Here is a 17,006-nt window from a genome sequence, read left to right as displayed (position 1 = left end):
AACAAGTTCTTCAGCCACGTTTGATTTTTTTAAAAGTCCGCTTCGTTGGAACTAACACATTACATTTAATTTCACACGAGCTGTAGCCCCACTTGTAGACAGTTTACCTACTTCCTGAGAGTAAATGCCGCACCCAGGCAAGGTTTAATTGTAACACATTTGTGCCCAGTGTCAGCATTAATAATTCTGGGTAGAGGCCGCAATGAAATGAAGAAATTGCCTGAGCTAGGGACCACAAATGCCTAATGTGTGAGACAGGCATCTCAGTGAAACAAGTGCATGACATACTTTTTCTTTCCAAATGAGGCAGCGCTACAACTAAAAAGCCAGCTTGCCTTTCGCTTTCTAAAATGTATCTTGCTGGAGACAGCGATTGCTTCGTCGCATCCTTCACCCGCGGAGATGCCATTCGGGAAAGTCTAGCACGAGCGGCAGCGCCTCTGATGGACTTATAAGTGGCCCTCCCACACCGTCCCAGTGTGGAGCCAGAAATATCACCTGCAACATCAAGACTGTTCCAAGCTGCTTCTGTGGTTAGTCTTGTAATTCAGCTCATTGGGACGCTTGTTGCTGTTTAGTCCCTCAGTAATATCTGACTCGTTGTGACTCCAGGGACTGTAGCCCGCCAGGCTCCTCTGTCCATGGGATTTTCCAGGCGAGAATATTGGGGCAGGTTGCCATTTCCTCCTCCAGGGGATGTTCCTGGACTAGGGATCAAACCTGTGTCTCCTGCAATGACAGGCAGTTTCTTTACTGGTCAGCCACCAGGAAAGCCCCACTGGGAATCGTAGGCGAAAGCACATTTCTCTTAATCTGAGGAGTAGGGTGGGGAAAAAAAGGAAAAACTCATAGAGGAGGAGGAAGGCAAAGGAGCTGAGTGGCTGGGGGAACGTCACAGAGGACAGCCTGGTGGTCCAAGATTCTTGAGAATTAGATGTATTGATCTTGTCTGAATGGAGCTTGGGCAGGAAAAGGAATAGAACTCATCTACATGAAAGTGACTGATGCCTAGGAGAAAAAAAAAGTATTTAGTGTGGTAGGAAGGGTGATCAGGGTAATGGGGTGAAACCAAAAAAGGACGTCCTGGAATTTCATATTAGAAATTAACTTTCTAACAGGGATGTGTCTTGTCAGAGTGTGAAATGGACTTATCAGAAAAAGGACTAGAGATGGGTTCTTCTGACATTGCCCAGAAGGTTAGAAGGAAAAGTTGATGAACAGGATGAGCTAGCAAATAAAGTGTGTGTTGGTAGAGCGTTGGGCCAGGTGCGGGCCCGAGAAATTATATGGCTCTCTTGCAGACACCCCTCCAAGCCGAAAGATATTGGGGAAGTCAGGTTTGCACTGCACCTCTGTCTGTGAATCCAGAGCTGTTTCTAAAGCTGAGCTTTTTGTCACCTTAACACCCGTCGTCCCAAGCTTGACCACCGATGCTCCTCCGAAATCCTCTTTATGACTGTTAATCGTGTTATGGAGGTCACAACCAGGAGTGACATGAATGGTCATACTGGTGCACTTTTTCTGTTATTACACCTTTAGACTTTTCAAATAAGTTGCAGAATTGTCATTAATATCTATATATTTTCCGTGATAACAGTAGTTCATTAAAAGTACCCGGAAATGCCCCTGCTGGCTCCTGGTATCTTCTGGCTGGATTTGTTTTTTCTCCCCAGCAGGCAAGGAGATTTATTCCCACAGCAGGGGTTTCCGGTGTCATGCTGACAGTCTTGAGACCATTCTCCCTGGCTTCGTGTACTGACTGGCTTTTAAAACAGTCCTGTCACAATGCGAGGTAGGCAAAGTCATGTTTCTATCACAAGGGAAGATCACCTTTTCCCGACTTGAAAGGATCCTGTGAATCACTCTTAGTTTTGACTATGCTGGGTCTTCGTGTGGGCTTTCTCTGGTTGTGGCTCTCGGGTCCTAGACCGTGGGCTCAGTAGCTGTGGCATGCGGGCTCAGCTGCCCTACAGCAGGTGAGATCTTCCTGGACAATGGATTGAACCTGCATCCCCTGCACTGGCAGGCAGATTCTTAACCACAGGACCACCAGAGAACCACCTACAATTGCTTTTTAAGAACGGCATGGAATAAATATCTGAATCAGAGAGGAGGCCCGGGCTTCCTTCAGATTCTCTAGGCAGGAGCCTCAGTGTCTGGGTGGATTTTTCCTCTGTCCCTCCTTCCCCCCTTCCTACTTTTCTTCCCAGATATCTCCCCTTCCCCTTCCTCTTTGTCCTCTTGCTTTTTCTCCTGAGTCCTCAGCTTCTCTCTTCTCTGAACTTTTTTCTTTTTTTACTTAAAAAATATAAGAAAAATATTTTTGTGTTTTTGCTTAAAAAAAGAAAGACACAAATTCAACAGTGAAACCACCCTGGATATATTCATCTACAAGAAGAGAAGACCAAGGGAAGCAGCAAATAACAGAAACACAATTATTTTATTATTTTTTCCAATGATGGAGTGACTCAGAGAGGATGTCCCTCCCACCAAGCGGGCCATGTGTGGTCTACGTTAGGTGGTCCCAGGGAAAGAGATGGGTCAGAGCTCAGATGAAGGGGAGGAACAGAAAAGCCACGGTGCCCTGGGTGGTCCATGACTGTCTGCTTCCCAGAGCAAGACCGTGGGCCAAGCAGGGGAAGACTGGTTAAGGAGAAAGGGTCCTCGGGCTCCCCTGGAAGAAATTTTATAAGCTGCCTGCTGCAGGGACAGGCTTGTCTCAAAACCCCACCTTCCCTACTCCCAACTCCCCCAGTTTGCTCTGAAAAGAGGCCTGAAATCCTGCTCTGAGAGTTTTATGAACACATAAGCCTCCTCCAAGTGTGTTCACTGCTGGTCTGGGAGGCTGAACCCAGGGTCCTGATGCCCAAAGGCCACCTCCCCAGTCTCTCCGGAGAAGGGTCAAGAGTTGGGGCTCGGAAGACTGGAAATGCAGTGCAGGTGTTAGGACTCGCAACAGGCCTGGAGGGATTCCCTGGGGGACCCTCAGGGACAAAGGAAAGCTAAAGGAGGGAGACCCAGGCTCCCCAAAGTGCATGCTGGGAGAGAGGCGCCTTCTCCAGGTGGGAGTGATGAACCTGTGGTTCAAATTTCTTCCTCTTAGTGTGAGCCCAAACATCCAATACTGAAGACAGTGCCCTCTTGGCTTTGAAAGGCTCCATGGGCAGGAGATGGCAACTCACTTCTTGAACACAGATGAGGTGTCCATGATGCTCCGGACAGGGCGCTCAGGGCTGGGAAGGCAGGTGTCCTGGAGAGCTTACAGTCAGGCCAGACACACATGGATCTGTGGACCAACAACCTCTGTGGAAGGCGCTGCGTGGGCTGTGGGTGGGGGCTGCTGATTTAAACAGTGATGAAGGCGGCGGTGTAGGAAGGCAGCGATGTGGGTTGGAGCAACAGAGGTCAGCCATCCTTCCCGACTCTTCACTTGCTGTCATCTACAGCCAGTTAACCACCTCCCGCTCTCCACCCCATGGCTTCCTTCTCCCTCGGTGAAGGTAACAAGAGAAGCAGCCTCAGAAGTTTGAGGCAAGTCAATATCGTACACAAAGCGCCTAGAACGGGACCTCAGCGAATGGTAGCTGTCGGTCTTTGTCACTTCGTGGTACCCATCCGTGCCTCCCCTGGAACTGTGGTGAGGCCCAAGCTCCTGCTACCTGAAAAGCTGCACACTTGTGGGCCCATCTATCAGATTTTCACCCTGTGCCAACTCGGACCAACCACCATGCTGTGAGAGGATGAGACACAATCAAGCCAGACTGAGCCTGTCTCGACACTGGTCACCCCACTTCTCGGAGGCCTACGTGTCGAGGTGACAACATGTCCCAGGGATCGGTGACAGGAGGTGACTTTCAAACCGCAAAATGACATTTGAACTTCCATTCAAATGAGGGGTGGTAGCATCTAAAGAGAGAAAGGCTCACTCCATCTCCACCAGTTTGCAGGGCCACGGGCACCAGCAGGGCCCGAACGCTGGCCCCCCGCACAGAAGGCACGCAAGAGGGCTAGGGAAGCCGCGTCCAGGGCACCGAGGTGAGTCTGGGTTTGAGGACAGAGACTGGGCTTTGCTTCCCCTTGGCAAGAGGCAAATATAGATCACTGGTACCGCTCCAAACGCTAGGCTTCTCACTGAATCCGAGTGAAAAATCACAATGGTTTCCAAGCGACTCCTGGAAATAAACTGTGGGTGAATAGCATCTACTTAAAGCCTGGAAACCCAGCTTCCTTTGGTTTGTGTTTTTAAATGCTTTGACGATGTGGTTTGCTTCTCTCCAAGAACAAAAAGAAAAAAAATAGTAAATAAAGGCTGACAGCGGAGTGAGATCTATAGCTGAGCTCTGCTGACTGTCCGCCGTCACCTGGGGGCAGGGCGGTGCGGGATGAGGACAGTTGGTGCAGACACGAGATCTGTCACAAAGGCACCAACCCCAGTGCGAAGGAGAAGAAGACGCATCTCATCAGGGGGGAGTACTGCCAGCCTGCGGAGGGAAAATGCCAGTGAGGGTGTTTTGAAGGATTGCTTCTGCCTTGTCACCGAATGGAGACGTTTGTGCTTGTTCACTGCCAAGTGTGGACGGCGGCTGCTCTTGTTCCTTCGAAGTGATTAGGGCTCCTTGCCTAGAAGCAGGCGACCGACGGCAGAAAGCAAGCCTGGCGGGAGTGTCACATAATCAACACAGTGGGAACGGCGGCAAGGACAAAGGTAGCCCAGGAGGGAGGCACGCGCGGCAGGGCCTGTCACCTCCTGGCCTTTTGGTCTGTGACAAAGGCCACAGGCCGCTGGGAAGGGTCCTGCCAATGTGGGAATCCCTCTGATGTGCTGAAATGTTTGAAGATTTCACGTCGGATTTTGCAGGCTCGCCTGCCCATTCTGGAATCGTGCCATCAAAAGTGCTTTAGTGCTGTTTCGTAACTCCTCTTTTCTTGATCTGTCCTTCTCAAAACCAGTCTGTAAAGGAAATTGGCTGATTAGCTGTCCCTGGGACCCTTGTGCGCTAGCTTGGAACTTCTGTCTGGAGGTCAAAGGAACAGGCAGACCGAGATCTCTCAGAATCCAGAAGCAGAGGCCCCTGGGTTTGGGGAACAGGGAAGCCCCTCTCTCCCACCCCTCCCCAGGTTCCAGCTTTCCTGGTGCTCAGGCACTGGTTTTGGTAATTTCCCAAAGGAAAGCCACCCCCCGGGCAAGAAGAGAACTCTTAATAAATGAAGCCCAGTTGTTTTTGAGTTTAGAAATGAATCAAATGGCTGCTTCTCATTAGACACAGAGCAGAAGACAGGACACATTCTTGTCCTCTGCTTGTTCCTCAGGGCCCTGTTATGCTTCCTTTTCTAGCTGCTGCATCAGACCCTGGTGGGGATTTCCTCTGGGCTGGCTCTCCTGGGGTTGAACGACAACCTATATGGACAGATTTTATGCTACATCTTAAAAAAAAAAAATGATTAACAACGAAAGACTTGGGTTTGGGGAGAAGCCCTTTGTAAAACAAACTATGAAAAGTAATTGATGAGTAGTGGCAGTCTGTGAGAGCATTTTTTCTGTACCCCTTTACAAATTCTGTTTCTAACTGCATGTAAATTCCTGAATTAATATCCTGACGCTGGTACCCTTTGACTTCTACAATGTGAATTCAGGTAGAAAGCTCCTGAGAAACAGAGTCCTTACTTAGAATGTACATTTTGGTCCTGTAACATCAACGACCATTTCCCTTTCATTTTGAAAGATGTGTGTGGTCCCCGGCATGAGGTTGTGTGGTTCAAGCGTGCTGTTGGCTGCAAATTTCACTTGGGTCTGCTACGGCTTCTCTCAAGCTGAATTTGTCTTTGAGCTTAATTTTCATTTTCAACAAATTAGACAAGATGAAAAGTGATCTTTGGGAAAGAGTGAATGAGTGACTAACACATTCTTTAAACTCATTTCTTGTGCTGGTGCAGTGGTGGTGAATCACTAAACCATCTCCATAAAATGTAAAGCATGAGTACATGGTCACCAAACAGACACACAGCTATCAGGCCACGTTCCTGATGTGAAGATGTTTAAAGGCTGATGTTTTTCTGGGATATTTTACTGCTCCTTCGCGGGGACTTTTGCTGAGACAGTTTTCATCGTGGTAAAACTTCTGGTCTCACTGTGGGTTTTCCTTGAAGTGGACACTGTCAAGTGTTAAGCGAAGAACAGTTCTTCTTATCAGAATGTTGTTTCCAAGACATGCTGCGTGCAGCAGTGGGTTAGGGTTTGGACCCCTGTCTATTTCAGGAAGCATCATGCTCCTCTGAGCTCAGTTCACCGTGGTGTGCTGGCTCTGCCACAATCCCTGTAACCCAGTGTGAAAGTGGGCTTCAACTCCACTTTGTCACCCTTGGCCCCACTTTCTTTTTAGTCAGTCTTAAGTAAGGAAGTGAGAGGACACGGAAAGGATCTGTGTTCAGTAAATAAGAGTTAAGTCTTTGCAGATTTCTAGGCTGGAAATCAACAAAACAAGATCTGCTCACAGAAGTGGTTACCTCTAAACTAAGTATAGGCTGGAGATAAATCTGACAACCTCTGACATCTTTAAATGTCAAATCCACCGCACGGCATAGATGACATTGTACCTAATGATCGAACTCCCTTTAAAATATACTTCATGTAAATACATTTTTTGTGAAACCACAAGCTATTTCTCTCAGTTTTGTTTTCAGTTGGCTTTGATAAAGAGATTGGTTGGCATCTTACAGCTAATTAAACAGCTTTCAAGCCAACATCAATGAAGGATTTTTAAACTCAAAAATATACTATGCTATTCATGATCCAGGGTTATTCACGATGCTTTTAATGATGCTAACAGACCCCGTCAGAGGGAGAATCATTTAGCTCAAACCTGAGTTTGCAACACACATCATCCTATTTCTGATGCTATAGACACAGGGTCTGATCTCTGTCAATTCACCAACATTCAGGTTGAATTCATACTAACAAGAAAAAAAAACTTGTAATGCCTGTGTTCCTTTAGATTTATTAATATTTAACATATTGCATATTTCCAGTACTTGTTACATATTTCATTGGGGACTAGAGAGCTATTTGGTTTTTTCCTTGTGAAAAATAGAAAATGCAATATAAGAGACCTTTGTTTTCAGGGCAAAGATTCTGAACTTTTTTTTCACCCTTGTCTGTCTGGTATTTTTATTTTCTTTTTTCCAGAGGCAGTTATTTCTGGATTCTGGAAAATTATTTCTTGCTTTCAAGAAAAAAATGGTTTGGTTTCTAATTTTAATTTTACAGTAGAACCTGTCCTAACTTTTAAAGCCAGATTGCTGTAACAAAATTGTTGTCATTTCATACACAACAGATTGACTCCCAGTAAAAATGTGTATCTAAAAAATGGGGGAGAAAACCCTTACTTACACCTAGGAATGCCTCCAAATATAACAATGGTATTTCAAAACCTTGGTGTTAACACATGCATTTTGTAAAAAAAAAAAAAAAGAAGAAGAAGAAGAAGAAGTTAGCTAGTTGTAGGTGAAGTAATTGTGCTGAGAACATGAAATTTTCATATGGTAGAGTCTACCTTTTTGATTTTTACACTTGTCAAAAAAGTGGGAGTTTTTTTTTTTTCAAGTGCTTTGAATCTTTCTTCCATGAAAGCTTTTGTCCTGTGCCACCCTGCTCATGAGAAATTCCCAGGTTACAGATACAACTGAGGGTGAACTTGAATTTGTTCCGTGAGCACGGCCTTTTTTACTTGTGGTGAAAGAGTTTAAATGACGACGGTTCTAAAGAAAGTGCTTAAAGACCAATGTCATGTTTCACTCTTTCCAGATGACTAAAATCACCCTCATTTCCCAAGTCTTATGTCGGGGGAAGGGGAGATATGTGGTTTAAGAGTGGCAAGTATTGCCTAAGGTCAGGGTTTTTCTGAATGTGAATATTCGATTATGCTGGTTAAGGGTGAGGGCAGATATTCTAGGGTAAAAGACTCATACAGAAAATGTCTCAAAGTAACAAATTCAGGTGATTACCATAGCCTTCTTATTCCCTGTCATCTTTCATCGTAGGGTTCATTCAAGGTTTTTTGGTTTGTTCTAAAATGCTGCTGCCTTACGCAAGTCAGCCTGCTTGCTCTCAAGTATCAGAACAGTCCCATAATATTGAAAGAGCTGGATCATAAAATCATAAAGTGTGTAAATTCTGAATCACATGTTTTAGGTCTGATGTCAAAAAGCCTAACCAGAAAATGTTATTACATTGATACTGTGTTCGCTTCAAGTTTCCCCAGAGCTATGCTGATCACTCCCTGAGAATGCCTGAAACTCACCACAAATGAGTTCATCCTTAAGGACTGAAAATTCCTCCTGTTAAGTTTTCTGTCCATCAGTCTGTGTCCTTCCTGAGTTGTGCTATTTGTTTTTAGTTCTTTCACTGTTTATCTTGCTGCCCTATGTTTTAGGAAGAAATGACTTCTTACTGTCTGTGGGTGTTTACTTTCTTTATTATCTTAAGAATTTTCATGTAGGAATAGATTAGGAGAATATATATTTGTGCAAAGAACTTGGTGAGGGGAGAATGAACTAAGTTTTAAATTGTTTGAAATCAGGGGGCTGCTGGACTGGATCTTTTGGGGTTTTTCAAATTGTTCCTCAATTTAATTAGCCAAAGCCCTGAGTAGTATTTCTTTCTGCTATAGATGTTGAAAACATATTAGCTTTTCTAAATGTAAATAGCAAGGACTCTTAGTATTGCTTGCAAAATCTAGAAATATCTGCAGGCTATTGTGAACAATTCTGTCTCTTTATGGAGAGTTGTTTGGGCTTTTTAGAAACTCATTAAATTGATTGTGAGTGCCTGAGTGTTATCAGGAAAAGGAGCTTTAGAAAATGGTTTCAGAATGTGTCATTCTCTCCTTGGTTTAATCTGAGATAGTGTGTGGGCATGCTGATATTTTAAAAGGCTAAAAATGTACATAATGCTGTGCCTTCAAATATGAGATAGGATTGCAAACAGAGAAGAGTTTTCTTAAGTCTTCTGTCAGAAATTCTGCTTTTCTTCCAACTAATACTTCTTGGATTTTTAGCAAGAGTCTTTCATCCTTGTTCCATCTTCAATTTGTTGTTGGAATTAAGCAAAAACAAATTTTGAAAAGCCAGGTTAGCTTTCTCTCATTTTGGTCTGAATACTGAATGTTTCAAGTAAAACCCTGTGTTTTCATTTTAACTAGTTCATTATTTTTTTTTAATGAAATGATTTGTGGTAGAAGACTGCTGTTTGGTTTCAATATTAATATATAAGATGAACTACGTGGGTGTCATTTATTTTCAGTAGTAAATAAGTGCTTAACCGATTCTTTGCCTTTAGCAGAATTTAATTGACTCCTTTAGAATTTGGCTGTGCAGGTTCAAACAGTATTTGATGTGTGTGGATGTAAAATAAAAATTACCTCTTGTGTCATTAAAAGCTCTTTTCATGGTGTCCTGTGGTCAGAATCGGGGAATGTTGTGTAGTTGGTTTCAAAATCCAATCAGTAGGTTAATCATTAATTATTCTTTTTTCCAGGAAATTCTGCTTAGTTTATTTCAGAATTTGAATTTGCTAGAATTCTTGTTTTTAATCTTTTATGTGTGTGTCACTTTAACCTTAAAAAGGGGTTAATGTAGCCAGATTAGGTACCTTTCTGTTTGTATTGTGGCTTCTTCAATTTCTCATAAACTATTTGGTAGCTAAAATGTTGAAAGCAGTTTGGGAACAAAATGTCTGCTTCAACCATGACAAAATTGGCCACAATTTGCCGATTGGGCTGATAACAAAAGCCAGCAACACAAAATAGGTAGAAAAACAGTTTGTTCGGTGATGTGAGACCACTGCAGGACTTTTTGCATGTTATTTTTTTCATTCTGCTGTTTATGTTGTGCCGGCAGAACGTGGAGAGAGATTTTTGCTCACCCATGATTTTGATTAACCATTTCATCCAGAGGATTTCTTTGAAAACTTCAGAAAACAAGCTGCTTACCTGGCATCTGAGACCCATTTGAGTTAAAATCCAGCTTTGCATCTCAACCCCAGGTTTCATCCCAGCTCAACTGCTTGGAAAGTATCTCAAGGCTCAGAATTGGATGTTTTCAAGAAACTCTTCAATTCCCCTTTTTTCAAGACTTCAATATGGAAATATATGGCTGGGACTGCATTTCTGCAAGTGTAAAACAAAATCATGAAAGTTTGCAGCTTTAAAAAAATAGTTCTGTACCTGAGCCTACAGTGGACCAAAGTTTTAACGACTCAAAGTACCCATTGCCTCTCGTGTGGCTGTTACAGACTGTAAACAAATATTAATGTTTGACATGAGACAATACATTTTTTCAAGTGATAGGATGAGATAACAGGACCGTCTCTCTCCTCTCTGTTGTTTTGAATTCTCATGACTTGAGTGTGTGTCTGATGCTGTTTCTTTTTTCTTTCTTTTTTTTTTGTCTGAAAAATCAGATACTCCAGGGCAATAATTAGGATGAGGTTTATGTTTCTACTTATCTAATCTTTGTTTTCACAAATAAATACAAATAACTCAAACTGAAACTTGATGGCTTTGGTGATAATAAAATAGCAGCCACGGGGAAATTTTCTTCATTTTAATGTTCTTTCACAACCCACATTCAGTTTCGGTAGGAAAATTATTAACCTTTTCAAGAGCATGCTAAAACATGGTTCACAATAGACGCCTGAGTATGATTTGCAGGTTTTGGTTCTATTTTGAGATTTTGGGGTGTGCAGAGTTTTTTTTTTTTCTTTTTCTTTTTCTTTCTTTCTTTCTTTCTTTTTTAAATGGCTTTCTTTGACAGCGATAGTCATGACTTGGAGTCATTTCGTTGGTGTATTTCCAGTGTGGGCACATTGAGAGCGTTTGTATTTTTTTTTTTTTTTATGATGAGGAGGGAAGATTCCTGTTTCCTATCCTCTTACTATTTTGTGCTATGAAAGAGGAAATGTTCTTGAGTCTCATTGTTTTTCCTCATTTGAATTCTTGGGTGGATATTGTGAGTTCCTGGCCCCCATTTGAAAAAAAAAAATCCATTTGAGCCATATTCAGGGAGGGCAGATGGCCCGGGTTTAGGGGTCCTACACGACTCCTGTCTGCCTTGGGTGGCCTCATGTCCATGCCCTTCAAACCAAAACAAGGCTGGCCAGTTTGGGTTTGTGGTCCTGAAGGGGTGCCCAGCCACCGGCTTGGGTGGAAGGCCTGGGATGGTGGGGTCTGCCTAGCTGACTGCTATTAGCTTTGGAAGGCACGTGGGGTGCGGTGAGCATGATCTGGTCTTGACCTGAAACACACGAAGGGCAGAATGTGGGACAGCAGGGGCGGACACGGGGGATGCTCTCGGAGAGCAGTTTCCGTTTTAGGCATCTTCTTCTCCACGTCTGGCTGGGACCGCCAGCCCCGCCTGGAGGGCCCTGGATGGGGCGCCATCCTCCCTCTGTGTGTGGCAAGGCTGTGCCTCGGGCCTCACGGTCCCTTTCTCTCCTGCAGCCCCCCTCTTTGTAAGTCCCCACCTTGGCCCAGTGCCCTTCCCTACCTGTTCCCACCACCCCTGCAAAGTGGGAATGGGGGCTGCAGGGCCTTCCCTTGGTTTGTATCCAAGGCTGCCCCTTTCGGCGTTGTAGCCTGGGGCTGTGTTTTTCTTCTTCTTCTTCTCATACTTCCTGTATGAGGTTAGTTTTTTTAAAATGATAAACAAACTATTTTTTTAAACCTTTTTTTTTGACCTGGTCATGTGTTGCCAGCTACCTATCCGGCTGTGAGCCTTCAGCCGTTAGCCCCCTACCTGTGCACCACCGGGCGTGAGCGGGGTTCCAAAGCAGAGGGGGTCTGTGCTCCCCTCTCCTCAGAGTGGCAGTCAGGTAAAGGCATTCTCTAGTCTCCTATTTGAGAGCAATACCGATAGACATCATGGCTCAAGGATTCTCCCCAGGCAGAGAGCGTGGGGGAGAGGAAGGCAATGTGTGGGAGGAGAGGGCTTGGCCAGGAAAGAGATGTGATGTGGTGGGGGATTCCCGGGTACAGGTGTAGAATCCCACGGTGTCAGTCCCACGCTCTGCAGAGGCGCAGCGTCTGGGAAAGAGGATTACGGAATGAGCTGTGCCGGCCTTTCTTCCCAGGTCAGCCCAGACTGTGCTGCCGGTCTGGCTTCGGGGCTGCCGGTTCTCTCCTCCCACTGTGGCGTCTCAGGGCAGAGCCATCCCGTGAGGAGCTTGGGGCCAGCTGACCAAGCAAAGAGCATCAGTAGACAGCTGACCTGCCGTGGTCAGGAGCCCACGGCCCGGGTATCACGTGCCACTGGTGATACTCGGGTGTGTGTCACAATCACTCGGGCACTTGTGGAAAGAGACATCCCTGGGTCCCATTGCCAGAGTTTCCGATTTAGAAGGGCTAGGGCACACCCTGAAAATCTGCACTTATGAAAATTCTCAGATGATACTTTTGGTCCAGAGGTCCATATTGAGGACCATTAGTTAGGGCCATGGGCCAAGGGTGATTGGAAAACCTAAAGGCCTAAAGATTATCTCTCTTTTCCCCTTTAACGCTGAGATTCCCTCCATGTGTTTTAGTCCGACTTTAGAGGTAAAACCAGCTTTAGCAAGGTCACCTGTAACTTAGACATTTTACAATGTCAACCATACTATAGATCTGCTAAAATGTTTTTGGGGTTTAATTCTTTGAAAAGAGGATTTTTTTTTATGGATAGAGAAGGTGACCAAGGGGAGGGGGGTGGTATTGACTAGACCAGGAAATAATTGAGTGAGGCCCAGTCCTTGGGCTGCCCACCCTTGTCTTCATTTGTGGAAACCTTTAGTATTAACAGAGGGAGGTATTTTGTGGGTCCCTTTTGGTACCAAAAGGTGGACAAATTTCCGAGATCCTTGGGGCTCAGGGTGAATCACCCATGAAACTCCTGTTCACCCTAGAATGTGGCGGAACATCACGATCAGGATGCTGGACTGGAGGCTGAGTGCTATCAGGTACCAGCTGGTGGCTGAACTTCCCCTGCCTCCCAGGTGAGAAAGATGCTCCTGCAGCAGCAATCTGAGAGGGCAGATGCTCGCAGAAAAGCACACATCCAAACTAGTATCTGGGATGGGATGGGATGAGCTCAACACAAGGGATGCTGCTTGTGTTTGGGGCAGCCCTGGGACAGGCTCGCACTCTGCTGATGGCTTGGTTAAAGGCTGAGACTTCCTGAACCATGGGTAGGTCTGTAATGATGCATGGAACACTTCGCAAAAACTGCTTCTCGGGGAGGTCCCCTCAGAAAAGTTTTTATGTCTGCTCGGGGTTATGTGCTTTTGTTCTAAAAACGGGGCCCTCCCCAGAAACAAGGGGAGGGGGCCTCTCAAGGGTGGCTCCTCTTTCCCCTGCCCTGAAATCTCTCGTAGCACAAAAGCTGAATCATTGACACAGGGGATCCATATTACTTATCCTTAAAATTAGTCTGCAAGAAACAATGATGTCTGCTGAGCGTGTCCTCTAGCTTTTCGTTTTCTGAGAGCGTGCACCTTGGCATTGCCAAGCTTGCCACACCCTCCTGGCAACAGTTTCAAAAGCTCAAAAAGTTGGCTTCCAACCCCATCCGAATCCGATATGAATCAACACGAGCAGGATGTGAGCGCCTGGCCCATCGTTTTCCCAGGAGCTGACAGAGCCCTCGACGGCTCGAGTATGTGTTTTGCACCTGGGTGGCTGGGGGCTCTGGTCTGGTGTTTTGGCACTGGGGTTTCGGCAGTGTCGAGGATGTTACAGCAAGTTGAAGTGTGTGCTCTTTGCTTCCCCATTTCCCTGCCCAGGTATTTGTTGTTTAGCTGCTAAGTCCTGTCCCGCTCTCTCTGCTGGCTCAGCGGTAATGAATCGGCTTGCCAATGAATGAGACTCAGGAGATGCGGGTTTGATCCCTAGGTTGAGAAGATCCCCTGAGGGAGAAAATGGCAACCCAGTCCAGTATTCCTGCTCTATTCCTACCACCTGGGAAGTAGAAGCTTGGACGGAATCGAGGGGAAATGCCCTGACCTGTGACCCATCCAGTCAGGGGGTGGATGTCTGAGCTCTATTTCCACTTCTCAGTTTCCCAGGCTGAGGACTCTCCTCTGCAATAAGGAGCCAAAAGGGTGTAATCTGGGACCTGGCTTGGAGAGCATCCAGGGAATCGCCTGGGCTGCATCTCAGGTCCCTGATGAGAACTCATATTCACAATGTGATGTACAGATTTGAGGAAACGTGGAGCTGGGTACCCACAGGGGGGCGAGCACATGGGGGTCCCCTGAATGCTGGAGACTGCAGGGAGAACACAGCTCAGTCGAGCTGGGAGTGAGAATAAAGGAGTAGCGTGTGACCAGGAGTTTCTCTAGAACATCCCAGTGCAAAAGAATTGCTGGTGGTCTCTGCCCCATCCCAGTGTATGCTGGCATATGGGAAGCCATCTGTGTGGTCAGCCCTGAATTAGGGGCAAACCTTTTAGAGTCCCTGGATGTAAAATCTTTAGTTTCTTCAGTGATAACTGGACAGCCCGTTCAATGTGGAGTTGCTCAGGATTTGACTTATGCATGCAAAAACTCCCACACCAGCTAGATCAGGTTTTACAGTGGAAAGCTAGAATTCAGAATCTAGGGATGAAGGTAGGAGAGACCCAGGTCTCATTCCCAGCAACGTGTTTTCCAGAGTGACCCTGAGAAGACTGCCAACTTCCTCACTCTGTGTATCTGTAAAATGTAGGTTGACCAGATGACACCTCTCCCCATTGTTATTTTGGTCCAAGTCCACATGGTCAAGTGATGCATACCAAATCCTGCCTGGGCTCTTGCACTTTGGTTTTTCCTTCCCACTCAGAACTGGAGAGGAGCATAGGTTCCTTAGCTGCCTCTCTATTTCAAACTAGAGGAACCAGGTTGCCCCTTCCACCCATGTCAGCCACTGATGCGTGTCATAGTTCCTGTTTCTCTTTGCCCACCCAGGAAGGCACTGCGTATAAAATTTTGGGCCCAGATTCAGATATTAAGTCACATTAGAAAATGCTAGCTCATTGAACACACAGTAGCAAACTGGTATTCCTAGCAGGCTCAGGTGGGCAGTGTTCTCCCCAGGATATTAGCAAGCACACAGCCAGGTTCATCATCACTCAGAAAGGTCACTAGCAAAGGAGGCTTATGAGAGAGAGATAAAAAAAGAGGCTGCAGGAGTTTGTGTGATTCAGTGAACTTGTATGTGGGGGACCTTAGAGGGAAAATATTGAGGAAAAGCAATACAGAGTTCCAAGAAATAGACTGTCACAATTGCCCTGTGATGTCAGGATAGCAAGGACTCGGTCTAAGTAAAGCTCTGCTCTCTGTTGCCCAGTGGAACCCTGTCAGCAGAGGTTCCAGTGTAAGAGGGGTTCCACTCCAGCTGTTTGAGAGGCACACAAGAAATTAATTTAAATGGCTTTCTTTATTTCCTAACTTCTCAGGGTCTTCTCCATGTTACCGTCATTGTGAATGAATCTCTTCCAGAAGGATGGAGCTTTTCCAAAATTATGCAGCGCCCCCTGCTCCCAACCTTTTTTGCAGAAAGTTTTGTGCCATTAACAAAAGTCAGGAAAGGGAGAGGGGCCCGGGCAGCCAGCTTTCTGAGTGAACTCAGGGTCGCATCCAGGAAAGATGGCATATGGAAGGGATGACGGGATATGCAAGGAAGTTCTGAGCAGTCCTGGGCAGAGTGCATCCCCTCTCTGACCATCAGGGGTGGCTGGTCAGAGAATGCGATGGGGAGGATTGGGCAGGTATGGGTTTGACTTTGCTTCCAAGAGAGTGCTGTCTCCAGTTCTCTCTTCCTCCTCCAAGGTCTGAGCAGTAGATTGAAGTGCAAAGCCCATTTTTTGGGAGAGGTTGGACTGTTTGTAATCATGAATCAAGCCATCCCTCTGTCTGTCTCTGAACCTGTCCCTTCACTTGTTTGGGAGAATTAAGGGTGAGTTTCCACAATGTACTGTTTGGGAGCCAAACCATACCACCAGCCTCAAGTGGACAGAGTAGTTTTCAATAGAATCATAGTCTCTGGAGTTGTCTTCAGCCCTGTGCTGTCCTTCAGGGTCTTTGCTTGGACAAGATCCCTCCTCTTACCACCTCTCCTTTCCCCTACCTCGCTGAGGCTGCTCGGTACAAGCTTGTGTGCTCATAATGCTGTGAGGTCCCTGGGAGACCAGCTGTCTTGAATGGGAAGAGGAGAGGGGACCAGAAGTTCAGACACTATTGTCCGCATCTACCTGCATCCAACTACAGTTCCATGGTGATTTCTTTTAAGTCTCTTTGGACCCCTGAGGAGAGGCTCTCAGTATCACCTGGGCCAACACCAGGGTTGTCCAGGGAGTCCTGTCTGACTTCAGCTAGACCAACAAGGGCACATAGGGGAAGGGCCATGGTGTGCCCCAGACTTAGACCTGGACCCAGAGGAGGCAGAATTGACTTCACCTTTTCAGTAAACAGGCAGTGGGCTTCTGGGAACATCTGCCTTTACAGCCTCTTTCTGAATTATTTTTGAACAGATGCCCCGCCCACCCCCATCCCCACCGCAGTTTTTGTTGATTATCACCATTTGAATAGATGCTGATAAATTTGATTCCCCATCTTACTGTGGCATTTACGATCTGTCTTTCCCTTTTCGGTTTCCATGTACTGGAGTGACTGTGTCTCAATGCGGTTGGCAGTGACCTGTGTTTTTCGTGCATGTTTTTGTTTCAGAATAACTGGGAGATGAAACAGGAAACTTTATGACACACTTGCTTGAAAATGACACAGGACTCAGCCCCTCTGCAACACCTCTACCTGCTGCCCACAGCCGAGTGCGGGGGAAGGGCTGGCCCTGGGACCTGATTCCAGCCGCCGTGGACTCGCCGTCCAGTGTGATGTGTCTGCCATATTGCGGTCACGGTCTAGTCTGGTCGGTTTCCTATGTAGCTGGCCACTCTTGGTGTATCTTTGCCCCTTTTCCCTCATTAAAAGGATAAGTGAAGAAAAA

At 46.0% G+C, this 17,006-nt stretch overlaps 1 long non-coding RNA gene across 1 annotated transcript in view; it reads left to right on the top strand.

Annotated features, from left to right (window-relative positions):
- LOC138437175 (uncharacterized) overlaps positions 1-17,006 on the top strand; it is a 63,452-nt gene extending 46,446 nt beyond the window's left edge. Inside the window, exon 2 of the long non-coding RNA XR_011255800.1 lies at positions 16,730-17,006. This is a non-coding gene — a long non-coding RNA (uncharacterized lncRNA). The remainder of the gene's footprint in view (positions 1-16,729) is intronic.

This window comes from Ovis canadensis, chromosome 3, assembly GCF_042477335.2.
Source record: "Ovis canadensis isolate MfBH-ARS-UI-01 breed Bighorn chromosome 3, ARS-UI_OviCan_v2, whole genome shotgun sequence".
Lineage (NCBI taxonomy): Eukaryota > Metazoa > Chordata > Mammalia > Artiodactyla > Bovidae > Ovis > Ovis canadensis.
Note: the sequence above shows the minus strand (reverse complement) of the source record. Positions and strands in the feature narration are given on the sequence as shown.